The sequence below is a fragment of the Staurois parvus genome, unplaced genomic scaffold, assembly GCF_062004578.1.
Source record: "Staurois parvus isolate SC_StPar_1 unplaced genomic scaffold, SC_StPar_1.0 ptg000327l, whole genome shotgun sequence".
Classification (NCBI taxonomy): Eukaryota; Metazoa; Chordata; class Amphibia; order Anura; family Ranidae; genus Staurois; species Staurois parvus.
The window spans coordinates 4656636-4680791 of record NW_028318123.1 but is presented as its reverse complement, the minus strand read 5'-3'; the positions used below and the strand labels follow the sequence as shown (position 1 = coordinate 4680791).

General features: G+C 39.4%; 1 protein-coding gene across 4 annotated transcripts in view; it reads right to left on the bottom strand.

Annotated features, from left to right (window-relative positions):
* The window catches only part of CDKL5 (cyclin dependent kinase like 5), a 434956-nt gene that overhangs the window by 309846 nt on the left and 100954 nt on the right, over nucleotides 1-24156 (bottom strand). For all 4 annotated transcript variants that reach the window (XM_089683897.1, XM_089683900.1, XM_089683898.1 and 1 more), the window contains exon 2: nucleotides 16480-16531. The gene's annotated coding sequence lies outside the window, so the exon portion shown is untranslated. The remainder of the gene's footprint in view (nucleotides 1-16479; nucleotides 16532-24156) is intronic.

The window sequence follows — 24156 nt, the reverse complement described above, 5'->3', positions numbered from 1 at the left end:
ACGTTTTTTGAAAAGGGTCAGGAACTTTTTTAAACGCAAAAAAGTTGCGTTTTTGGTTCTATAGACTTCAATAGAAATACTGCAGAAAAGCTTGTAGTAACTATGTGAGAAAGATGAAAGGATTTACATACCTTATATTCTCGTATGGAAGAGAGGTAATAGAACAATGCAGAGTGGGTGGGGTTACATGGGGGGAGGGAGGTTTTAATTAGGGCGGGGGGGAAATTAGATAGGGGGGGTGGTAAATGGGAATAAAGATAGTCAGAAATGTTATTAAAGATATGGAAATGGTTTTTTTGTATGAGATTAATGAAGAAATATGTATTATATATGGAAAATAAATAAAAATTTAAATTAAAAAAAAAAAAAGCATGTAGTGCATTTTTGATGCGTTTTAAATCTGCCTAGCAACAAGAAAAAGAAAAGTAAAAAAAAAAGCAAAATGCATCAAAAACGAGGCATAAACGCAGGTGCAAAAATGCAACGCAAAACGCAATACAGAAATGGCTCAAATGCAACCTGAATAGGTGTGAACCTAAACACGCGTTGACAGTAGCTCCTCTATTAGGATGCCCCGGGTCTTTGCTATTTATAACCTATTTGTCCGGCTAATAGTAGCAGAACTTGATTGGCCTTGTCTAATGGAGGTCTGAATCTATTTTGAACCTGGAAGGAGTGATGTGGGGTTAATGTGGAGCTAGGACATTTGATTGTCTATGTGGTTACTGACAGCCTCAAGATGGAGTTAGCCACCTGCACCTACTGGCAAGTGGCCACTATGAGCTGAGTATGCTTGGACCCCGGTGACACACAGGAATTAAGTGGGACTTTCATTCAGTTCTCTTCCCCTCCTCTTTACTTCATAGAGGATCCCCATGGGACAAGCCATTGAGATTGGATCGTAGTTCCACTATTCCAGTTATCTTATTTGCAATCATTGTGGCTTGATGATCATTATCTGAGACATTCAGTTTGGCTATTTCCTATTTGGATATCCATGTTGAGACTGCCAAACTAGGTCTGTTAACAGCCATGCTCCCCTAGCATATTTCCTCCTGAAGGTCCATAACAACTGTATTCCAAATTCACCAGATGCCGCTGTAATCATCAGTTTGTCTTCATCATGGCTCTGATTGTCTATCTGATGTTCTGACATGACTGAGCTCTTATAACTTATTGGCCACTTCCGCACAACCAGTATGAAGGTAGAGGACTTACGGTTCTTTTTGATCCTTGTTTGAAGCTTCAGGTTCTTCATATTGTAATACTGGCTGAGGTCCATGCAATTCTAATACTTTAATATAGATGGAAACATGTATTTTTGATGTTTAGCCTTATTTCCATATATACCAGGATCTGTGATTCCCTTCTATGCTATATCTTGACTCTGCCTCCATATACCCCCTGATGGTGTTACTTTTGGGTTAATGGTGGCTAAGAGTCTAATGGTACAGTGAAGGAAATAAGTATTTGATCCCCTGCTGATTTTGAATGTTTGCCCACTCACAAAGAACTGATCAGTCTAAAAATTTTATGGTAGGTGTATTGTAACACTGAGAGACAGAATAGCAACAAAAAAATTCAAAAGAAATGCATGCCTAACAAATTATGCACTGACTTGCTTGTTCATGAGAGAAATAAGTATTTGATCCCCTTCACAAAACATGACTTCGTACTTGGTGGCAAATCCCTTGTTTGCAATCACAGAGGTCAGATGCTTCCTGTAGTTGGCCACCATGTTTGCACACATCTCAGGAGGGATTTTGGCCCACTCCTCTTGGCAGATCCTCTCCAAGACTTTAAGGTTTGGTAGCTGAGGTTTGGCAACTCAAACTTTCAGCTCCCTCTACAGATTTTCAATCGGATTAAGGTCTGGACACTGGCTAGGCCACTCCAGGACCTTAATGTGCTTCCTCTTGAGCCACTCCTTTGTTGCCTTAGCCGTGTGTTTTGGGTCATTGTCATGCTGGAACACCCATCCATGACGCATTTTCAATGCCTGAAGGAAGAAGGTTCTCACGATTTGACAATACATTGCCCCGTCCACCGTCCCTTTGATGTGGTGCAGTTGTCCTGTCCCCTTAGCAAAAAACACCCCCAAAGCGGAAGGTTTCCACCACCATGTTTGACAGTTGGGATGGTGTTCTTGGGGTCATAGGCATCATTCTCCCTCCTCCAAACACGGCGAGTTGAGTTGATGCCAAACGAGCTCGATTTTGGTCTCATCTGACCACATCACTTTCAACCAGTCCTCCTCTGCATCATTCAGATGTTCATTGGCCAACTTCAGACGGTCCTGGACTCTGCTTTCTTGAGCAGAGGGACCTTGCAGGCACTTCAGGATTTCAATCCTTGTCAGCGTAGTGTGTTACCAATTGTTTTCTTGGTGACTGTGGTCCCACCTACCTGGAGATCGACAAGATCCTCACATGTAGTTCTGAGATGATTCCTCACTGTTCTCATGATCATTGACACTCCACGAGGTGAGATCTTGCATGGTGCACCAGACCTAGGGAGACTGACAGTTGTTTTGTGTTTCTTCCATTTGCGAATGATTGCACCAACTGTTGTCACCTTCTCACCAAGCTGCTTGGCGATAGTTTGGTAGCCCAGTCCAGCCTTGTGTAGGTCTACAATCTTGTCCTTGATATCCTTGGACAGCTCTTTGGTCTTTGCCATGGTGGAGAGTTTGGAATCTGATTGTTTGATTGCTCCTGTGGACAGGTGTCTTTTATACAGGAAACTAAATGAGATTAGCAGCACTCCCTTTAAGAAACTGCTTCTAATCTCAACTTGTTACCTATATGAAAGACACCTGGTAGCCAGAAATCCTGCTGAATAATAGGGGATCAAATACTTATTTCCCTCATAAACATGCAAATCAGTGCATAATTTGTTAGACATGCATTTCTTTTGAATTTTTTGTTGCTATTCTGTCTCTGTGTTAAAATACACCTACCATTCGATTTTTAGACTAATCATTTCTTTGTGAGTGGGCAAACATTAAAAATCAGCAGGGGATCAAATACTTATTTCCTTCACTGTATAACATCTTGGGTACTTGACATTGTGCATTTTGAATATCTTACCCAGGGTTTCCTAATTTTTAAAGTGACAACATTGTCATGTTTTTAATGGTGATGGGTGGACACATATTTTGATTTTTGTATATGCATTCGCATGACGTTCGTATATGCAATTTCAATAAAGTTATTTTGTTAAACTACCTGGGTCTATTAGTAGTACTTTCTGTTTTTATGGGGTCTTGCCCTCCATAAATATTTTTTTTTATAGGTGTGAACCTAGCCTTACTGAAAACATAAAACACAGCTAATAGCAATACATTCAATTTTCACTCCCTGTATTACTGGCAGTATTCAGATTTGCATTAAAGGATAAGTTCACCTTCTGACCAAAATTAATAAATGCACATTTTTTGCAGGTAAAAAAATGTGCATTTACTGTATTATTTTTGGTTGCAGGAGTCTGTAAAGCATTGCACCAGCAATCAGCAGATCGCTGGTGTCATGCAGGTGCCCTGCAGACCTGTCAGTATACCTGCTTTCCCGAAAGGGATGTACAGGCAAGCAGATATACTGACAGGAAGAGTCAATGAACTACCACGACGCTCCACAGTGCCATGGTAGTTCATTGAGAACTACAAACCAACAGCTGTTAAGGCTGTTGGGACTTGTAGTTCATTCATTCACTGAACACTGTGAATGAATGACATGGCTGTGTGGGTGCAGCCCCGCATGGCCATGCTATTTTTAAAAAGTGACAGCTAGTACGGGAAACTTCTCCTTGTACTTCTGTCACAGGGATGGGGGAGCAGAGAACAGCGGCTGCAGTATTAAGAAGATATTACATGTTCCACCCTACAAACAGAGTGAACATGTAACATGTTCCCCAGGTGAACTTATCCTTTAAAGCAGAACTTACAGTACCTGTTTCTGAGTACCAAAAAGTCTATTTTTAATATGCAAAGCAAACTCACCCATCCATGTCTCTATGCTTTAGTTTGTTGAGAAATCAATTTGAAAAAAAAATTCCCTATAATTTTTAGCTGCAGCAATCTTAAGTAAGCGCCGATGATTCATGTAGCATTTGGTGAAGCCCATCTGCCATTAGCTGAAGCATGCATGCAGGAGGGTGTGCTTAGCTGAGAAAGACCCTTCTCCACTCCTCCAAGCGAAGAAAAAAAAATGGCCATGAACACTCCTGGGATGTATTACATAATTTGGCCTAGGCCAGAAATCAGGAAGCAACTGAAGAAATGTAAAGAAAAAACAAAAACAAAAAAAACTTTAAAAGAGAGTGAAATTCCATTTTAAGGTTGATGCCAGCAGCACAATCAAATTCATAAATGAACGTGTGACATACAGTGCAATTTTTTATGGTTTAGCTAGTCTGGGAATGCAGAAAAACATATACCCCTACAAAACAAAAAAAATGTTTTGAAATCTGTTAAACGTGCTACATTCTTTTCAGCCTGCATGAAATAAATATGTACGGGAATACGAAGCGGACAAGGTCTGAAGCGTTCCCACTCATGTTCTATAGAGGACTATTATTTTCATTGTGATTGACAAGAACGGCCTTCAAACACTGACAAGATATTCTGTGCCTTCTCATATCCCTTCCAAGCTCTTCTATGAGTCACGAATGACAAATCAGTTGAAATAAAACTGATGGCAACAGTTAAGTAAATGTTCCAGATTGGATTTGAATTCCTGTTTTGATGAGACGCTGTGCATAATAAGTTAGATGGGTGTTTCCATTCTATTTTTTGGCAAGCACTTGTCAAGCAATCACACCTGAGAAAGGAGAACGGAATAACTCCTATGCGTACATACCCAATTGATCTGATAGACTGCATGAAAACTTAGTTCTGTTTGGTTCAGATATGGGATTCTGAGGTTCTTTTGGTCTAAAAAGATCAACAGAAGATGCCTGGACTCACCAGGAGAGGTATGTGCCTTGAATTAGCAGCTATTGCTTTTAGCTGAAAGTTAGTAACATCTTAGGGCCCCTTTCACACGGATGGACCGGTTGGGTTCACCTGTCCATTTTTTAGTGGGACCCAATCCGCCAATACATTGCCCTCTATGGAGTGATGGATGTAAATGGTCAGTTTACACCCGCCTGCATTCATAGTTGAATGTAAATGGATAGGCGGTCCATTTACATCCAACCACCCATAGAGAAAAATGGATCCGTGTCCATGTCTGCTCTACATAAGCGGAGCGGACATGGACCTGTCATCATCCTGCTCAGTGGGTATCAGCAGGCAGTTCCCCCGCTAAGCAGGTGGATCCACTGGCAGAGTCCGCCCCGTGTGAAATGGGCCTTGTAAGTCTCTTAGGCTCCATTCAAACTGTTGTGATGTGTTATGTTACACATTAAGTTGTGTGCCATTTGAATGGGCTGTCTAATCCACAAAAAAGCCCTATGCAGTATTTTATGTAATGCAGCACACTCCAGAACATGTGCATTACGATGCACTGTAGTGTGCTGCAATCCAAACTAATTCAGAAGATGCATTTGGGTGCCACTCAGAATGAATGGGCACCACACTGAAACAACATGCACTACCACAGTACAATAGTTTGCACGAGGCCGAAAGATCCACAAACAACAAAAATACATCCTGGTGATGAAGAGTTTAAAGAGCCCTAGAGATGCCAGAGCAGCCCTGAACCTCCTCATTTGGGGTTCCCCACCAGGCTCTTCGACTTTTTAGTGCAGCACCATAAGATACAGCTTAATATGGGGACACACCTGCAACCTCAATCCTGAGCTGTTATGTGTGCATCTATTGACACGCGCAGCTCAGCCCCACCCCACCCCGACTCTTTGCTAACAGAATTTGATTGACAGCAGCAGGAGCCAATGGCTCCAGCTGTTGCCTTTGTGAGCAGTGAGACAGGAAAGAGCTACTGCAGATGGGCAAAGCGCTGGATTGAGATCAGGTTCTGGCAAGTATAAGGGGGTGAGGGGGCAATACAATTACTGGGACATTTTTTACCCAAATCCAGAGAATGCATTAAGGAAAAAAATGTTGAAATGTATTAAAGCCCGCAGAGTCCTGATAACAAGTTTGAACAGTTTTATAAAGGGATTTTCTTGGGTTTCTACATTTTGGGGGGTTAATATATTTTTAAAATGTAAAAAAGTGATATTGTACTATATTTTCTTGCATCATATATTGATGAAACACAGGCAGGAGGACAATAAGCAATATTTCACAATTCCTCGTTCTTATATGATTGGGCTATGTTCTCTAACCTGTTAAAATAAAGTTCAGTTTTGGATTTAAAACCTCTAAAAGGATGGAATTCTAGTTTATTTCAAGTGCTGTGGTTTTTTCTTATGTTTATTTCATTTCTTTGGCGCGACTGAAGGTAAACACCAGCTGCCTGGAAATCAAACTGTGATATATTTAATAAAAAAATACCAATTCTGGCCCTTGTGAGGTATACAAAAGTAACAGCATTACATTTAATGTTGCCAGAAAAAGGAGAAATGTTGTAGCTTTTCTGTATTTTTCAATAATCCGGTCATAGAAGATCACCACTGCCTAACAAACTTGAGGAAATGTACTGGATATATAGAACTTAGCAAGCAAACATGCATCATAACAGGATCCAAAAGGCGACCAAAAAGGAAATACATTGGCAAAAGGTGAGAGTACAGATTCAAATGAAATCTCAGTTTATCCCTGTGCATCACAGTTCTATCACCACTCATGCACGCTTGGATGATAGCCAAGCTTAAAGTGGTATTAAACCCAAAACCAAAAAAACTGAATATATTGCAACTGATCAATTATTATATGTGGTGGCTGCATTAGTTTTCTTTTGTAATCTTTTTCTCCTTAGTTTTCATCTGAAGATCCTAGTAACACCTCCTGTATTAGAGTGTCTACACCAGGCTGCATCAGCATTATGGTTGCCCCCAAAGGGCTGGTTGTACCTGTAAGACTAGATGTCCAAAGCACCCCATTCCCCATTGCATCAGAAGTCAGGAGTCTCCCACCCTCCCTTACATCATAGTGCACCCCCCTTTTTTTGTGCTGCTGCCAGGAAGAAGCTGAGGGCAGAGCTGGGAAGCAGAATGTGCTTGAGAGTCTGGAGAAGGACCAGAGGAGAACTGAGGTCAGCTGTCAGAGTCTGCTGAATGATGAGACCAGGGAAGGCGGAGATGAGGGGACGCTGCAGCTGCACAGAGAGGCGCAGGAACTGTAGGGGTTTGTACTTTCTTTCTGCTGCTGACTGCTAAACTGGGGGGCAGAGATGATCCTGTCTGCAGTTGCATGGAGAAGTGCAGAACCTGGTGGAGTTCTGTCCTCTTCTCTGCTGCCAACTGCTAAGGTGGGGGCGGAGCATCGGGGGGGGGGGGTGTGCAGCAGGCTGCAGAAAGTGTGCGAGGGCCACATGAAATGGCCCGGTGGAACTTGTGTTTGACACATGTGGCCTACACTTTGGATGAAGGAGCAAGTGACACCATTGGACAGCAGCATTGTCATTGTGGGGAAAGGGTAGTAATAGATGGACTAGGAGATTTAAATACACTAACAAATTGAAGCCAAACTCCAGCTAACACTTTATAAGCAGTTACAGCAACAGCTGTTAAGTTTGGAATAAAGGTTTTACATAGATAAATAAAAGCTGATCATTGTAAGCAACCCTGCCACTTGGTAAAATGGTTTGTCCCAACCCTCTAACTGCTACATCTGCAAGACAACGTTTTCTGTTGAAAGACAAAACTTACTGGCTGGATAACCAGGAGAAAATAAATGAAAGGAAGCCTAAAACAGAAAATGAATGCAGCCATCACATCTAAGAATTGGTAAGCTGCAAAATAATAAATGTGTGCTTTTCGGTTTAATACTGCTTTAACAATAATAGGTATTGGCAATATGCATGTATCAAGAGCTAAGTGTAAAAAAAAACATATAACACACAGTACATCCTCCCTCTTAGATGGTAAGCTCCAAGGAGCAGGGCCCTCCTAACCCTCTTGTATTGAACTGTATCAAACTGTTGGTGCTATATAAATCCTGTATAATAATAATAATAATATACAGTATATTTAGTGCAAGCAAAGTACAAGTTATATGTTTAGTAAAATCAATAAAAATACCTTTACATAGAACTGACACATTTATCTGAATCTCTCATACTGAGAGGATCAGTAGCATAAGCCAACTGTGCTCTCCTGCACTACACTGCAGTGTCAGTTTAGCATTGGGAGACAGGAAAATAAAGCACAGTAACCTCATCATTGGGTTGCAGCTCTTTCATTGTCCCAAGCTGAAGAGGGGCCTAGACCAGTCTGTATTGCTTAACGAAATTGTTAAGGTTTACTTATTAGTTTGCAGTGTACAGTATATAATATAAATAAATAGAAAAAAAATAAAAATCGAATGATAGGTGTATTGTAACACTGAGAGACAGAATAGCAACACAAAATTCAGCAGAAATGCATGTCTAACAAATTATGCACTGATTTGCATGTTCATGAAAGAAATAAGTATTTGATCCCCTTCACAAAACATGACTTCGTACTTGGTGGGAAATCCCTTGTTGGCAATCACAGAGGTCAGATGATTCCTGTAGTTGGCCACCAGGTTTGCACACATCTCAGGAGGGATTTTGGCCCACTCCTCTTGGCAGATCCTCTCCAAGTCATTAAGGTTTGGTGGCTGACGTTTGGCAACTCAAACTTTCAGCTCCCTCCACAGATTTTCAATTGGATTAAGGTCTGGAGACTGGCTATGCCACTCCAGGACCTTGATGTGCTTCCTCTTGAGCCAATCCTTTGTTGCCTTGGCCATGTGTTTTTGGGTCATTATCATGCTGGAACACCCATCCATGACCCATTTTAAAATGCCCTGGCTGAGGGAAGAAGGTTCTCAGCTAAGATTTGAGGGTACATTGTCCCATCCATCGTCCCTTTGATGCAGTGCAGTTGTCCTGTCCCCTTTGCAGAAAAACACCCCCAAAGCAGAATGTTTCCACCACCATGTTTGACAGTTGGGATAGTGTTCTTGGGGTCATAGGCAGCATTCCTCCTCCTCCAAACACGGCAAGTTGAGTTGATGCCAAAGAGCTCAATTTTGGTCTCATCTGACCACAACACTTTCAACCAGTCCTCCTCTGCATCATTCAGATGTTCAGTGACAAACTTCAGACGGGCCTGGACATGTGCTTTCTTGAGCAGAGGGACCTTGCGGGCACTGCAGGATTTCAATCCTTGTCAGCGTAGTGTGTTACCAATTGTTTTCTTGGTGACTGTGGTCCCGGCTGCCTAGAGATCATTAACAAGATCCTCACATCTAATTCTGGGATGATTCCTCACTGTTCTCATGATCATTGACACTCCACAAGGTGAGATCTTGCATGGTGCACCAGATCTAGGGAGACTGACAGTTGTTTTGTGTTTTTTCCATTTGCGTATGATTGCACCAACTGTTGTCACCTTCTCACCAAGCTGCTTGGCGATAGTTTGGTAGCCCAGTCCAGCCTTGTGTAGGTCTACAATCTTGTCCCTGACATCCTTGGACAGCTCTTTGGTCTTTGCCATGGTGGAGAGTTTGTAATCTGATTGTTTGATTGCTCCTGTGGGCAGGTGTCTTTTATACAGGTAACAAAATGAGATTAGCAACACTCCCTTTAAGAGACTGCTTCTAATCTCAGCTCGTTACCTGGATGAAAGACACCTGGTGGCCAGAAATCCTGCTGAATGATAGGGGATCAAATACTTCTTTCCCTCATGAACATGAAAATCAGTGCATAATTTGTTAGACATGCATTTCTTTTAAAAATTTTTGTCGCTATTCTGTCTCTCAGTGTTACAATACACCTACCATTCGATTTTTAGACTGATCATTTCTTTGTGAGTGGGCAAACATTCAAAATCATCAAGGGATCAAATACTTATTTCCTTCACTGTAGGTATATATATATATATATATATATATATATATATATATATATATATATACACACACACATACATACACACACACACACATATGCATAAATATATATATATATATACACACACACACAATGTGTACACGTTGTACATAAATATATGCATATTTATCTATATTTAGCTGTCAGTTCCAAAAATAAGAGATCCCTCTATATTCTGTAATGAATAATACATGCGCGTAAGTACTTAATCCTATTAACATATCAAGTGTTACCGCTTTCCGTATAACTTATTATCAAATTCAATACATAAGTATTTAAATGGATTTATTTTCCAGGCATAGGAGCTACCTATACACATAGACCCCACTGCAGTCTGATGCAATCAAATAACAACTTTAATGGGTCAGCCCACCAAATCCAGTATTTCAGCTTTGGTGGAATGTGCGTCACCCACAAGATTCATTATCTTTCTAGGACAGCGACTTCAAGTTCCCTATATGCATGTCCCCATGTCCACCCACTCTGATTAGATATTTTTGTAAAAAAGGCATAGGGATGGAAACTCTGGTGGTAGGATCTCATAACTGGAGTTCCTAAGAGATACAAGGAGCCAGGTGTAACAATGCAACCACTGTCCACCAATAAATAAACAATTAATTTTCAGTGTACTGGCCTTAAAGTGTATGTAACCCCTAACAATAAACTTCTCTTAAATTAAATAAAGATAGGCACTGGCCCTTTGAATCAAAAGCATAAACACACTGTAATAAAAAAATACAAAACATAAATAAACCACAGCCAACACTGTGAAAAAGAAATAAATATCATAAAGTCCATAATCATAAAAGTCCTTCTTTGTGGATATTTCCAATCACCTTGTTCTTGATTAGTGAAGATATCATTAAGCAAAAACAATTTCTTTGTGAAAAAAATGCTCCACTACCTGTAAGTGAATTGCTCACTTACCAGAACCCAGAGCACCCTGAAAGCATAAGAAATCACAATCCAGGTCATACAATAACTATATTCAATCTGCCCATGGGTATTAGACAGCTCACATCCACCAAGGAGGAACAAAAGAAAGCCCAGAGAGGGAAGACTAATAGTGAAGTACGTTTTTATTAATCCACAATAAAGTATTGCACTCCCATTGGAGGGTGACAAGAAGATGCACCAACATAATCAGTTTACTGATCAGGACCTACAACTCACACCGCCACTCATACCCAAGGAGCTGGCATGTGTTCCACAGAGACCGGAAGTGGCGTTCAGACTGGAACCAGAAGTGATGTCAGCGGCTTAGCCTTAATGCATTTAACATTCCGTGCGTCATCAGGAAGTTCGTTTTTGTATTTAGTTTTTGTCATAGTGTTTGTTGCACTTAAAGGGACAGGTGCCTATAGTATCTATTTACTGACTTTAGACAGAGGTGGCGGTGGCGCCCTCTCACATTTTTAATTAGAATGAACTTCTCTTATCTGCTACCTTTTAGGCTGATAAATATTCCATTTAATTTTTTTCTATTATAGCTGGTAATTGCAAAAAAAATAAAAAATAACCATTGATCATGTCAGAGAGTTCCTGTATCCAGTGCACACTTCCTGTACCTGCTGGGTCCTCCTAAATCTATAGAATTACACATTTAAATGTCTACCTTTTTATTGAGGTATTATTACTGTCAAGAAGCTGATAGCTAAAGCAGGGTATACACACATAGATTATTTTCATTCATCCTGTTGGCCGAACAAAAATAGTCTAAATAAACAGATCTCCCCATACACGCTATACAGTGCCCATGGAGGTATTTCCCGCTGTGCCTGTTATATTCTGACAGCCACAGCTGGCACCTGCCAAAATACTGGAATACTGGCTGCATCTCACTGGATAAAGTCCTGTTCGGCCAACAAATTGTGCCCAACTATTTTTCAATCAAAGGCTGTGAGCACGAGGTAGCGAACAGACCCGCGAAAGTAGCAAATTTCATCTGGTTGTTCAAGAACTGGCCAAAATTCATATTGTGTGTACACAACCTAAGATGTGGATCCTAGCTTACAACAATGGAAAGTGGAGATTAAGCTGCAGTTAATACATATGCATTGCAGGAAACACAGCGGCTCTAATAAAAAGTGCCTGCACTTTTTTGGTGCAATGCGGTGCAATCTGCACTCATTCAAAATGAATGGGTTCAAATCGCACTGCACAGAATCTCATGTTAATTGCACAGCAATTTGGTGCGGTTTCTGTGGGATTCCTCTGTGAACTGCAGTCTGAACCAGGCTAATAAAATGCTCCTGTAAAAGAAACAGATCTATGCCATGGTTGCCCAAAAAAAGTTTTAGAAAATTTGGGGTGTGACACAGGAAGAACCTTCTACTTGTTTTCCATTAGAATCAGCTCCTACTTGATTCTAAATAATGGTTCTTATGTGTTTAGGTTTGGTGGACTCAGGCTGAAGTGCCACATACTAATTTGAGATTACTACTACTGAGTTCCAAATGTTCCTATAATTAAGACGGCACATGTCCCTTTTGGTTATCATAGTGTTTTGCCAACTGTCTATGTAATACGTTCCATCTGTTTGCTATACACAGAGACCTTGTCTTATCTATTCCTTTGACTGAATATATGCAACATAGGTACATGTCTGTGTCACAATGATGTTGTTACTCTATGCCTATTTCAATACTAATAAAAACTCCCTTTTTAATGGAAAAAAGTGCATATATATATATATATATATATATATATACAGTTGTGACCAAAATTATTCAACCCCCAATGCTGTAAAGGGGTTTAGGGACTATAGTGTACATTTGGAATTGTATTCAGAATCAAATCCTACAAGGACGTTGTAACTACCCAAATGCAACTAAAATGACATCAATTGTTTATGTAATACAGTAGTAAATGGTTCTTATGTGGTTTCTTCATTGCCACAATTATTCAACCCCTTAAAGACTACCACTCTGAAGAACAGAGGTTCATACAGGTGCTTTCCATCAGGTATTGAAAACACCTGTGGATGTCACCGAGCAGCAATCAAGCATAATAAGCACCAATTAGGCAGCTTTAAAATGACTGTGATACTCAGCTCCTTCTAGACATTTACTGGTGTGGTTACAAACATGGTGAAGGCAAGAGAATGGTCCAGGAAGACAAGAGAAGAGGTGATTTCTCTTCACAGGAAGGGCAATGGCTATAAGAAGATTGCAAAGATGTTAAACATACCAAGAGACACCTTAGGAAGCATCATTCGCAAATTCAAGGCAAAGGGCACTGTTGAAACGCTACCTGGTCGTGGCAGAAAGAAGATGCTGACTTCGACTGCTGTGCGCTACCTGAAGCGTAGAGTGGAGAGAAGTCCCCGTGTGACTGCTGAGGAACTGAGAAAAGATTTGTCAGATGTGGGTACAGAAGTTTCAGCCCAGACAATAAGACGCACACTGCGTAATGAAGGCCTCCGTGCCAGAACTCCCAGGCGTACCCCCTTGCTGTCTCCAAAGAATAAGAAGAGTCGACTGCAGTATGCCAAAAGCCATGTGGACAAACCACAAAAGTTGTGGGATAGTGTTCTGTGGACTGATGAAACAAAATTAGAACTGTTTGGGCCCATGGATCAACGCTATGTTTGGAGGAGGAAGAACAAGGCCTATGATGAAAAGAACACCTTGCCTACTGTGAAGCATGGTGGAGGGTCAATCATGCTTTGGGGCTGTTTTGCTTCTGCAGGTACAGGGAAGCTTCAGCGTGTGCAAGGTACCATGAATTCTCTTCAGTACCAGGAGATATTGGATGGAAACGTGATGCAGTCCGTCACACACCTGAGGCTTGGGAGACGTTGGACCTTTCAACAGGACAATGATCCCAAGCATACCTCCAAGTCCACTAGAGCATGGTTGCAGAGGAAAGGCTGGAACATTTTGGAGTGGCCATCGCAGTCACCAGACTTAAATCCGATTGAGAACCTCTGGTGGGACTTAAAGAAAGCAGTTGCAGTGCGCAAGCCTAAGAATGTGACTGAACTGGAGGCCTTTGCCCATGAAGAATGGGCGAAGATACCCGTAGATCGCTGCAAGACACTTGTGTCAAGCTATGCTTCACGTTTAAAAGCTGTTATAACTGTAAAAGGATGCTGTACTAAGTACTAAGATTGAATGTCACTTGGGGGTTGAATAAAACTGATAATGCTGTGAGCACAGAAAAGACATTTGTGGTTATTTCATTATAACTGTTATGTTATATTTGTCTGACCTACAAGTGCCTCTTTAATGTAAATGTAAGCAAGATGACTGAATGATCAAAAGCAATGTCAAACTGGCCAAAACACTCAATTTCAGTGGGGGTTGAATAATTTTGGTCACAACTGTATATATATATATATATCGGAGCAATACAAAGCAGCATGCTTACACAATAAAACACACACAGCACACAGTTAACCCTTTGATTGCCCCATATGTTAGGCCTTTCCTGCCCAGTGTCATTAGCACAGTGTCAGTGCTTTTTATTAGCACTAATCACTGTACTAATGTCACTGGGCATGTCAGTGATAGTTAGTCAGTTCCCCCCCAGTGTCAGAATGCCCGCCGCAGTCCCGCAGTCCCACTATAAGTCGCTGATCGCCATCATTACTAGTATAAAAATAAAAATTCCAGTATATATACCATTTGTAAATGCTATAACTTTAACGTAAACAAATAATTTACACGCATTAGGATTTTGTGTTTAGCAAAGACATGTAGCAGAATAGATTTTGGCCTAAATTTATGAAAAAATTAGATTTAGTAAAAAAAATGTTATTGGATATGTTTTATAGCAAAAAGTAAATAAAATGATTCTTTCAAACTTGTTGGTCTTTGTTTGTTTATAGCGCAAAAAATAAAAAATGCAGAGGCAATCAAATACCACCAAAAGAAGGCTCCATTCGTGGGAAAAAAAGGGCATAAATTTCATTTGGATGCAGCATTGCATGACTGCGCAATTCTCAGTTAAAATAATGCAGCGCCCTATCGCAAAAAATGGCCTGGTCAGGAAGGGGGGTAAATCATCTGGAGGGCAAGCGGTTAAGGGAAATAATATTTGGATGTTCTTTCTCATTGACATGATTCAGTGGTCAATTTGTTTTAGTTCACTGTATTAATTTTAATAGGTTAGTCATTATCCTGGGAATCTATGGGTTCTGTCACTATGACTATTGCTTGCTCACCATAAGTAGTCATAACTGCATATGTATTTGCTATGTGTATGTGTTTTTCTCATTCTGACATGACACAACTTATTCTATCATTGCAGCCGGTAAAATGATCTAATCTATGTATAGCATAATATCTGTCAACACAGCTGTAAAGCAACAATGCATTTCTAGAAAGATCGCACCTCGTAAGAGCTTCAGAGCTCTTTATCACCAACAGAGAGAAGCTGGTTTTCTGGTCTGCTCTGAGCAGCATATTATCTAACAGATTTTTGCAGCTCAAAATACCAGCAATCCAAATGTGATCTCATCTTTAGAAGGCTGGTGCTGGATCCAGAAGACCAAGTTCCTCATCCTACGCTTCTCTACTCATAAAGGCAACATTTAAAAAAGAAAAAAAAAAGGCTTGACATCGCAGTAAGAACAGAAAGTGTCAGAATATTTTATGAGAAACATTTTCTTTACATTTTACCCTTAAATGACAACTATTTACAGCTTTTTGAAGAAGATAACTCCATGAAAAATATGAAAACAGTGCTAATACTAAAAATGAAAATGTATATAGTGTATGTTATGTAATATGCACAAACTAGTCACAGCTAGAACTGCATAAATGTGTGTATGAATATTATCCTACATATGCAAACCACATCTTCCAACAAATACATAAAAATGGTATCTATTTAAAATCCAAGTACTGAACAGCCTTATTAAAAGCAAATATTTGTACATTTGGTTTCACTAAGAAGCAACATACTCTTACAACTGATGAAACAATTTAAAGCTGAAGTACATGAAGGGACAAAATGGGGGAATTTGCAACAACTTTTAATGACTTGGTTGATGTCCATAACGTACGGGAGCATGACGCTTCCTTGCCAAAGGCAAAAGTGGCGGATTTGGAAGACCGTAACAATGTCTTATGTCTTCATGCTAAATAGCACCCTCTCAAAGTTTTAATGTGCTGCAGACTATGGTACCTATGCACCAACATCTGGGTAAAATGTCTACACAAACGTATCTAAATTCCATGTTAAAAAAAAATTCTTGAGATAAACTTTAAATTAAAAAAATGTGAAAATTACTGTATAGTTAAGCTCTCCTTTGCTGAATAACAACATATTCCTACTAAACAACTACCAATACGTTTTTGCCAAACTTCGAAATGGTGGTCACAATGGAACTGTTTTTAACACTGGACAATTATATACAGTTTATGTTTATATCTTCTTTCTTTGCATCTAATAACCCTTAAATGATACATGTACTACTGGTTGTATGATCAGTGATCACATAACTCCTACTGTCTAGGTATGACAACTATAACATTCTGAATTTTCTTACCTTAGTGAGTTCTCCACCTTAAAATTTCATGTTCGCATAAGTTCACTGTGGCCTGGAAAGATGAAAAAAAGTGAACAGAAATAAATTATTTGTGCTAAGAATAAACAAATCAGGGCACAATGCTACTACAATAAACATCAGACATAAGAACATAATTATCAAAGCTGGAATCACATTTTTTTTTTGCCCCTCAAAATTTCTTCTCTCTTTTTTTTAGTTTATCAATACCAGAAGATTTAAAAATTTTGCTGATATTATAGTAAAATACATTTTCTAAATAAGACCTGGTGAAGACCATTACATTCTATAGACAGATTCTGATTGAGCTAGTAGTATGACAATAATTACAATTCAGCATATCAATCATCTTATAATTTCTGAACCTCTTTACCCCTGAGGAACCCCTGAAATATATTCAGGTCTTACTGAGATCAATTATTCTGGGGGCAATGGCAACATGTCTTATACTGTATATTGTTAGATTGTAGGATGAGTAAAACTATCAGAATACCAATATTACATATAGCTAAAAAGATCATTGCCGAAAAAACAGCTGGCTTTGTCAAGTGGTGTTGGTCCTGGAACTATGTAGGCATCATCAAAGAGAAGGTCAATCAGTCACAGCTCAAGGAACCCTGGCAACCTTTGGAGGAACCCTAGGGTTAAACAGAACCCTTGTTGAGAACGGCTGGGTTCTTGCAAAAAATACCAGGGTGAAGACCAAGTACTCCTTAGACCAACCTTCTTCAACCTTTTTGTCCCAGAGGGACACTTGAAATAATTTTCAGAACCCCAGCTAAAACCAGTTTATTTGGGGTCAGTGAGAAAAATGCCTCCTAGAATGCTGGTCTTTGGGAAGAACATTCCCCTAAAAAGATGTCATGCAGCTGGCTCTACCAAAAGTTGTTGGACACAGAACTATGCAAACAGAAATAAATGGAAAATCGATCAGCCACAGCTCAATGAAATCCTAGTAACCTCTGAAGGTCCTAGATACCACACCTGCTGACAACCCACACCTACTAGTGACAAAAGGATTAATACTTATCCACGACATTGTATCAAATTGCAAAGAAAAACATTTTGAGGTGATCGTAGCAGCATTAGTGCACTTGCAAAAAAAGAAAAAAAGTGTCACGGACAATAGAAAAAATTAAAAAAGTAATACAGAAAAGCTGTGCTCATTAGACCTCAAATGTCAGTAATAGTATATCAGAGCATAATTTACACGAGGGGGTATTCAGTACATAGTCTATTTAAAACATAATCTGATTTAAAAACGTTATTTCACATTCAATAGGACAAATAGGATGTATACGATTATTTTATTTTTATTGATTGTTGTAACAAACCCTTTTGGACAATAATACTTTTATAAATGTGTGTTTGAAGAGTCCTCCTTCCACCATCCCCCTTCCTGTCACTCCAATCACCATGTTAATTTCTTTTCAGTTCTGTTACAGTATCATCACAATAGAATTCCACTTAAACCATAGGAAAACCCCAAACAACAAATGTCTCTTATTTTCGTCCTTTTAGTCAAATAGACATTTCAAAGCATTTTGCTATTTCTGTTCAAAAGGCTTGATTTACACTGTTCCTGTAGATTTGCAGTGATTATATGTAGGTGTGAATGGGCCCATAGAGTTTCCTTTTGTTCTTCATACTAAACCGCAGCTCATAGATGTGAATTGGCCATGTAAGAAAAAAAAAATGGGATTTTCATATAGCAAAATGCAAGAGTATTGCTGCACCAAAACCAACAAGTGTGAATAGGCTCCAAGGCCCCTTTCACCCGGGCGTCATCTGTTTAGTCACGTTTTTTCATTTACCTCAGTTACATTCGTTAAGTGCGAAAAATCCTGTCGCAGATTCTGTGCTGCCCTGTGTCCTGAGCACTGTGCACTCAGTCCTGCCCAAATAACCCCTGTGGTCTACAGAACTCCCCAGCTCAAATGTTATGGGGCTGAAGAGAGGGGGAGGTATTCTCTATTCCTAATCTGAAATTAGCAGCCTAGATTGCCAAAACTGCTACTCCATAGATGCAATACAGTGAGTGAGAATTGTCACTCCAGGACAGCAAGTGAGTTACTGGCAGGGTTAAAATAAAGTTTAAAAAGCCTGAAAAAAACTAATGCAGCCACCACGTCTATGGACTAGAAAGCTTGAGTATATAAAACTTTTTGTTCTTGGTTTTAGATATATTTTAAGTACCAGATCAGATAACATTCCTGAGCATACATAAAGAATACAAAAGGAAATTCTGTCTCCAGTTAAATTCAGACACCGCTTACTTTTTTTTTGTACCTAACAACCATTTGGGCGTCATGCACATAGGTGCATAAGACCATACAATAAAAATTGTGGCTGTATTTATGTGAGCGGGAGATTTTTTTTTTTCCAGATTTCCTTTCCTCTCTCAGGTTTCCTCTGTAATATAAATGTTCGACCAGTTTTGGGGAGTATGGGTGTAGTTTTTTTTTCAGAGATGTGAGAGGCTTAGATTTTTCTGGAGAGATTTTTTAGAAAAAAAAAATTTTGTTCTTCAATCTCTAATTACTGATTATTTTATGGACCCTTAGAACAATGGCTTGGTGTTTGCTACCCAATTTGATCTGAGGTATTCTCGGACTGGTGGCTCCCTCCCCGGTGCTCAGAAAATCTCCCTCCCTGTATCCAATCACTATTGATCTTCATGTACATCAGGTGCTGCTATTGAACAGAGTGCTATCATTGACTGGTAATTTGCTGCCTCTTTTTTCATTTATGTCTATTTTTGCTTTGTATAATTTTGTGTACATTGTTATGTTTTATCTGTATTTTTATTGTTAATTGGTTGTATATTTTTGATTCCACTGTAGGCATTGTTGCTCAGTTTTTCCTATTTCCCTGAAGAAGTGAGTCACATCCCAAGAAACGCGTCAAAAAAAAAAAAAAAGGAACTTTTGATTGATTATCTAGTTTTGGATTCAGTTTTATGGAAAAGCATTTTTGGTTTCTAGTGGAATTGGCACCTTTCTCAAATTACACCCAACAGTCCATCATTTGGGTAGTCTACATGAATTTAGATATTTCCACTAATTACTAACATTTTTCATACCTTTCATGTCTTTAATAGTTTCACCAGTTTGATGAAGATCAATTCTTTTGATGGTATCATAGGGTTTTAGGACTCTTGCCCATGACGTTCTCACGTCCCAAGCCAGAGTCTTTTCCCAGTATTATTTCTTTATATTTTTGTTGACTCATTATGTATGTGCCTACATTGGCGTTTGTCTTGCTTACCACTCTGTGTGGTTTTTTTATAATGTCATAATAAAATATGCTCTATTTTATCCAATATGGTTTATGACTATGCATTTTTATATCCATAATGGTATGGTACCTTAAAAGCCCCATTATTTTCTCCTACTAGGGTTTATTTTCTTCACTAAAGAATACAAAAGGAAATTTTTTCTCCAGTTAAATTCAGACACCACTTACTTTTTTCTGTACCTAACAACCATTTAGGCGTCATGTATTTAGGTGAGTGGAAGATGCAGCTGCAACATATAGCTGCCCATAGTAATGAATGGCTGTTTACAAGTTGTTTGTGGTGTGAGAACCAGCTTCAAATGGTAGTGCATTAAGGTCAATGCCACTAACGTAAATCTTTTTTAGGGATTTTCTTGACCACTTTTATTAAAAGAAAGTTCAATAACATTTCCTCCTCTCACAGGTGTTTTTCAGCAATACCCAGCCACAAAACAAATAAAAATTAGCCTCCTGCTTATACAAGATGTCTCCTAAAACAAGTGGAGCCCTCCTGACTCCTTGACAGAACCTCCTTTGTCTGTCAGGGTGGAACCTTGAACTCAAACTTGAACTAAAAGTCATGACTCTACTAAGTTCTACACACACATGTACAATCAGTGTGTCGGCTGTCTGCAAAACCTGGTTCTAGGACTAGAAATTTCATCACTTCTAAGTCTCTATGAAGCCTCTGGACTCCAGGTCCCAAACCGGTTTTACCAACTGGAGGCGAAACTGGAAAACCAGCTTCCACTGTGTAAGACCAGCACCCTGAAGCCTCCCAACCTGCTTGGATGAGAATCGTGGGTTACACGAAACCCTTTTTCTAACACCGTGGAAGGGCACAGCCTGTCACAGCGGATATATGCTGTGTTTTCATAAACGTTAACACAGGTGTACATCTCAGAATTCAGCTTATGTGCGTCTAGGTATTTACGCCAGCGCATGTGTTTATGCAAGCATGGCATATAGGCCTTCTTGGTAGAATTCTGTATGCGAGAAAACCACAATGTAGTACAGATTAGAAAGAACGTGCCCTGTCCCCATCCTGACAAACTCTGACCATGCCAATAATAAAGTGTTACGCTATTTTAAAAAGCTTCCATCATGAAGTTAAACAGCCGCTAACATTAGTCGCTCTATTGGCTTCCAGATTTGTCAATTAGGTTTGTTACTGAAATGCACCTTATGACACCCAACCAACACGAAAGTATTACAGTATAAAGTATTAAGTGGGAAGAACACATTTTATATAAAAAAAAAAAAATCCAAGATCAAAAAATGATTTTTAAAAAAACTGAATGTACTACAGGAGCAAAGAAGAGCACATTAGTGTTAAGAGAGATAGAGCTACTGGATATAAGTTAGTGGAGCTCAATGTTTGCAAAAAGGAGAAAAAAAACCATGGGTTATAATGAATGAAAACTAGCTAAGAAAACACAGTGAAAGGCAGCGTCGTGTCCATTCGTCTAGCATAATAGCTACTGATTGATCCTCTGAATAAGCCCTATAGCACTTAATACTGTATACTAGAATCAACAAATAACCAGTGATGTGTGATGGTAAATTTCTCTGGGAAAGGGTTTCAATGCTTTCTGAATAAAAGCAGAACTGTAAGGATGGTACTCACTGTTCATAAAATGACCTTTCTGCTCACATTGAATGCATCCAACAATGTAAAAAATTAAATAAACAGACCCAAACTCAACACGTAAACATTTGCTAGGTTTTAAAGAAAATCTAGAAATGTTATTTGTGCCTTTGCAGTGCCCAAAAACCTTTTTTTTTGGAATTCCTCCTGGAAAACAGCAGTGTAATTTTTTTCACATAAGACAATGGCCTGTTGGCCAGGTAGAAGCCTTTGCTTGCCTTTATCCAACCTCTGGGACACTATACCTCCCACTGATATAATGCGCTATTCTTTTCACTGACAACAGCAATGGGGCACTATTCTTCTCACAATCACCAATGAGTGGGCAATATTCCTCTCACTGACACCAATGATGAGGGACTATTCCTTTAATTGACACCTTACATGGGGCACTATTCATCTCACTGACATCAATGACGGGGCACTATTCCTTTCACTGACAATACTGATGGGGCACTATTCCTCTCACTGATATCAATGCAATGATGGGGCACTATTCCTCCCACTGACACTATTGATGGGGCACTATTCTTTCCACTGACAGCAACGATGGGGAACTATTCCTTCCACTGACATTGATGGGGAACTATTTCCCCTTACTGACACCATTAATGGGGCACCATTTCTCAGGCAATGACATCGACGATGGGGCATTATTTCTCCTACTACTGATTACAGGCACTGTGCCATTTTCTTTCTTACTCTCACTGACAACCAAGCCTGAGGTATTATTCAGTCCCACTGATGACAGGGCATTTTCTACTTTGACTGGTCACAGTCTACCTCTCTAAAGTCTGAAGGACCATAATCTAGCCCTTTGTTTAGAAAGTCTGGAGACCTCGATTTACGGCACTGCTGACTCTCAGTTCTAGACTCATATTTTTTTTTTTGTGGTCTGTAGCTCTGTAATAAAGGCCAGTCACTGCTATTCTCTCCCCTTGTGCAAAATGACTGGTCTTTATATCTTCCACCTTCTTTAGATTTCTACAGACAGGCTGTAGTAGGAGGAAATACTAGGTTGCTCCAACAACTCTGCTCTCTACATAGACTAAGTATAGCACAGCGTGTGTCACCACTAATTTTATAGGGATATATCTAGGGTTGCAATGGCACACAAAGCAGATTTACACCATTTGTTGCTACTGAAGGAATATATTTAAATGAAAGTTTTTGCACCCACAGTTCAGGTTTAAATACACTTGCCTGCGGTACGTTCCATATCATCCACACACATTCTTCCTTACCTAAACATGCAAAAATAAATCCATGCATGGCACAAGTATGAAATTAGATTTGATTTGCATGGTAACTAATAATATACATAAATGGAAATTCATACTAATCATAGCTGGTAACAGCTGTATAGATAAATATATAGCTATCATTAGACACAGATGTGTGTGGTTAATCATTACATGACAACCAGAATAACAGTGATTGAATAAAGTGTACGGTACATTTGTTTGCAAGAGATTTCTACATAATGATGTCATTTTATATGAATGTTACTTTTTTGTCTAAAAGACCACTTATTCCGATTTTTATTTATCTATGTCTAAAGTAAATACAAAGAGATTCACATATAAAGCCTTTTTTAATGAATTATTCTACTTGTTAAGTTTCAAAGCTTTAAAAAGAGACCATGTCACCAAATTAATAACAATGAAGTTTAAAGCACAGGCTAATTTAGTCATTTGAAATGCTTTATTTTCCTAACCATCTCACTCGGTGATGGTAGTCATATTAGTGCACTTGCGACAGAAACAATTGAGTACTGTCCATGACACTTTTTTTTAATTTACGAACATATTTTTCAGAATAAGTTTTCAGGGTGTGCCCCATCATCAAGGTTCAAAAGTACTGAAGGGGCCACACCCTGAAAACGTCCTGATAAATTGTATGTTAGTGCAAATAAAAAAATGTATCACGGACAGTACTCAATTGTTTTTTTTTCCCTAATTATAATTTTTTTATTTACTTGCAATGTGCCCTTGAACATGCTAGAAAAATTGACTAGTCTATACCCCAGTATAGCCCACTCCATCCTTCCATGTGATAGTCCTTTCTCCTTCTGGGAGTGTCTGATTACTCCCTGTGCTAGCCCAGCTCCTCCATCCCTCACCTCCCTATATAATATGTAGCAGCCAGGGAAGGCGAAGGGAAATACTGCAGTGTCACATGAGTGATAGCTCGGAATCTGCTGGTTACTGACATGACATCCAAGAAGGCAGTGTCTAGCAAACGTCTTGGGTAGATATCGACCAAGGTAAATAAGGTGCATAAAAAACGTTAAACCCACATATAATCTTACAGGAAGATTTTTGTTGAAGTTAAGAACCTGGTAACAGGATCTCTATAGTAAGACATATATGAGAAAGGTACATGAACTGTCATAGCTGGCTTACTTTTGGGTATGCTACTTTCTCGCCTGTCTGAATCAGAGACCTAAAACAAGCATGCTGTAAATAAGTGTCAGCATGACAGCAAGGACGATAGCATTCTCAAAAAAAAAAAATAAATAAAAAGGACAGCAATGGCACCACACTTAAAGAATACCTCCACTTTTGTTGAAAAAAAAAATCCACCTCTTTTTTTCTGTAAAAGCCTCCCTTGTGTAGACCTCCAAAAGGCCTGAAACTGCTGCAGGGAGCTCCCATGTTGGATGTGAAGTCAGCAGCCCCAGCAGACTCAGAGAACTCTATAGGTTTTCCCCTCGCTCTTTCTAGGCAGCTACA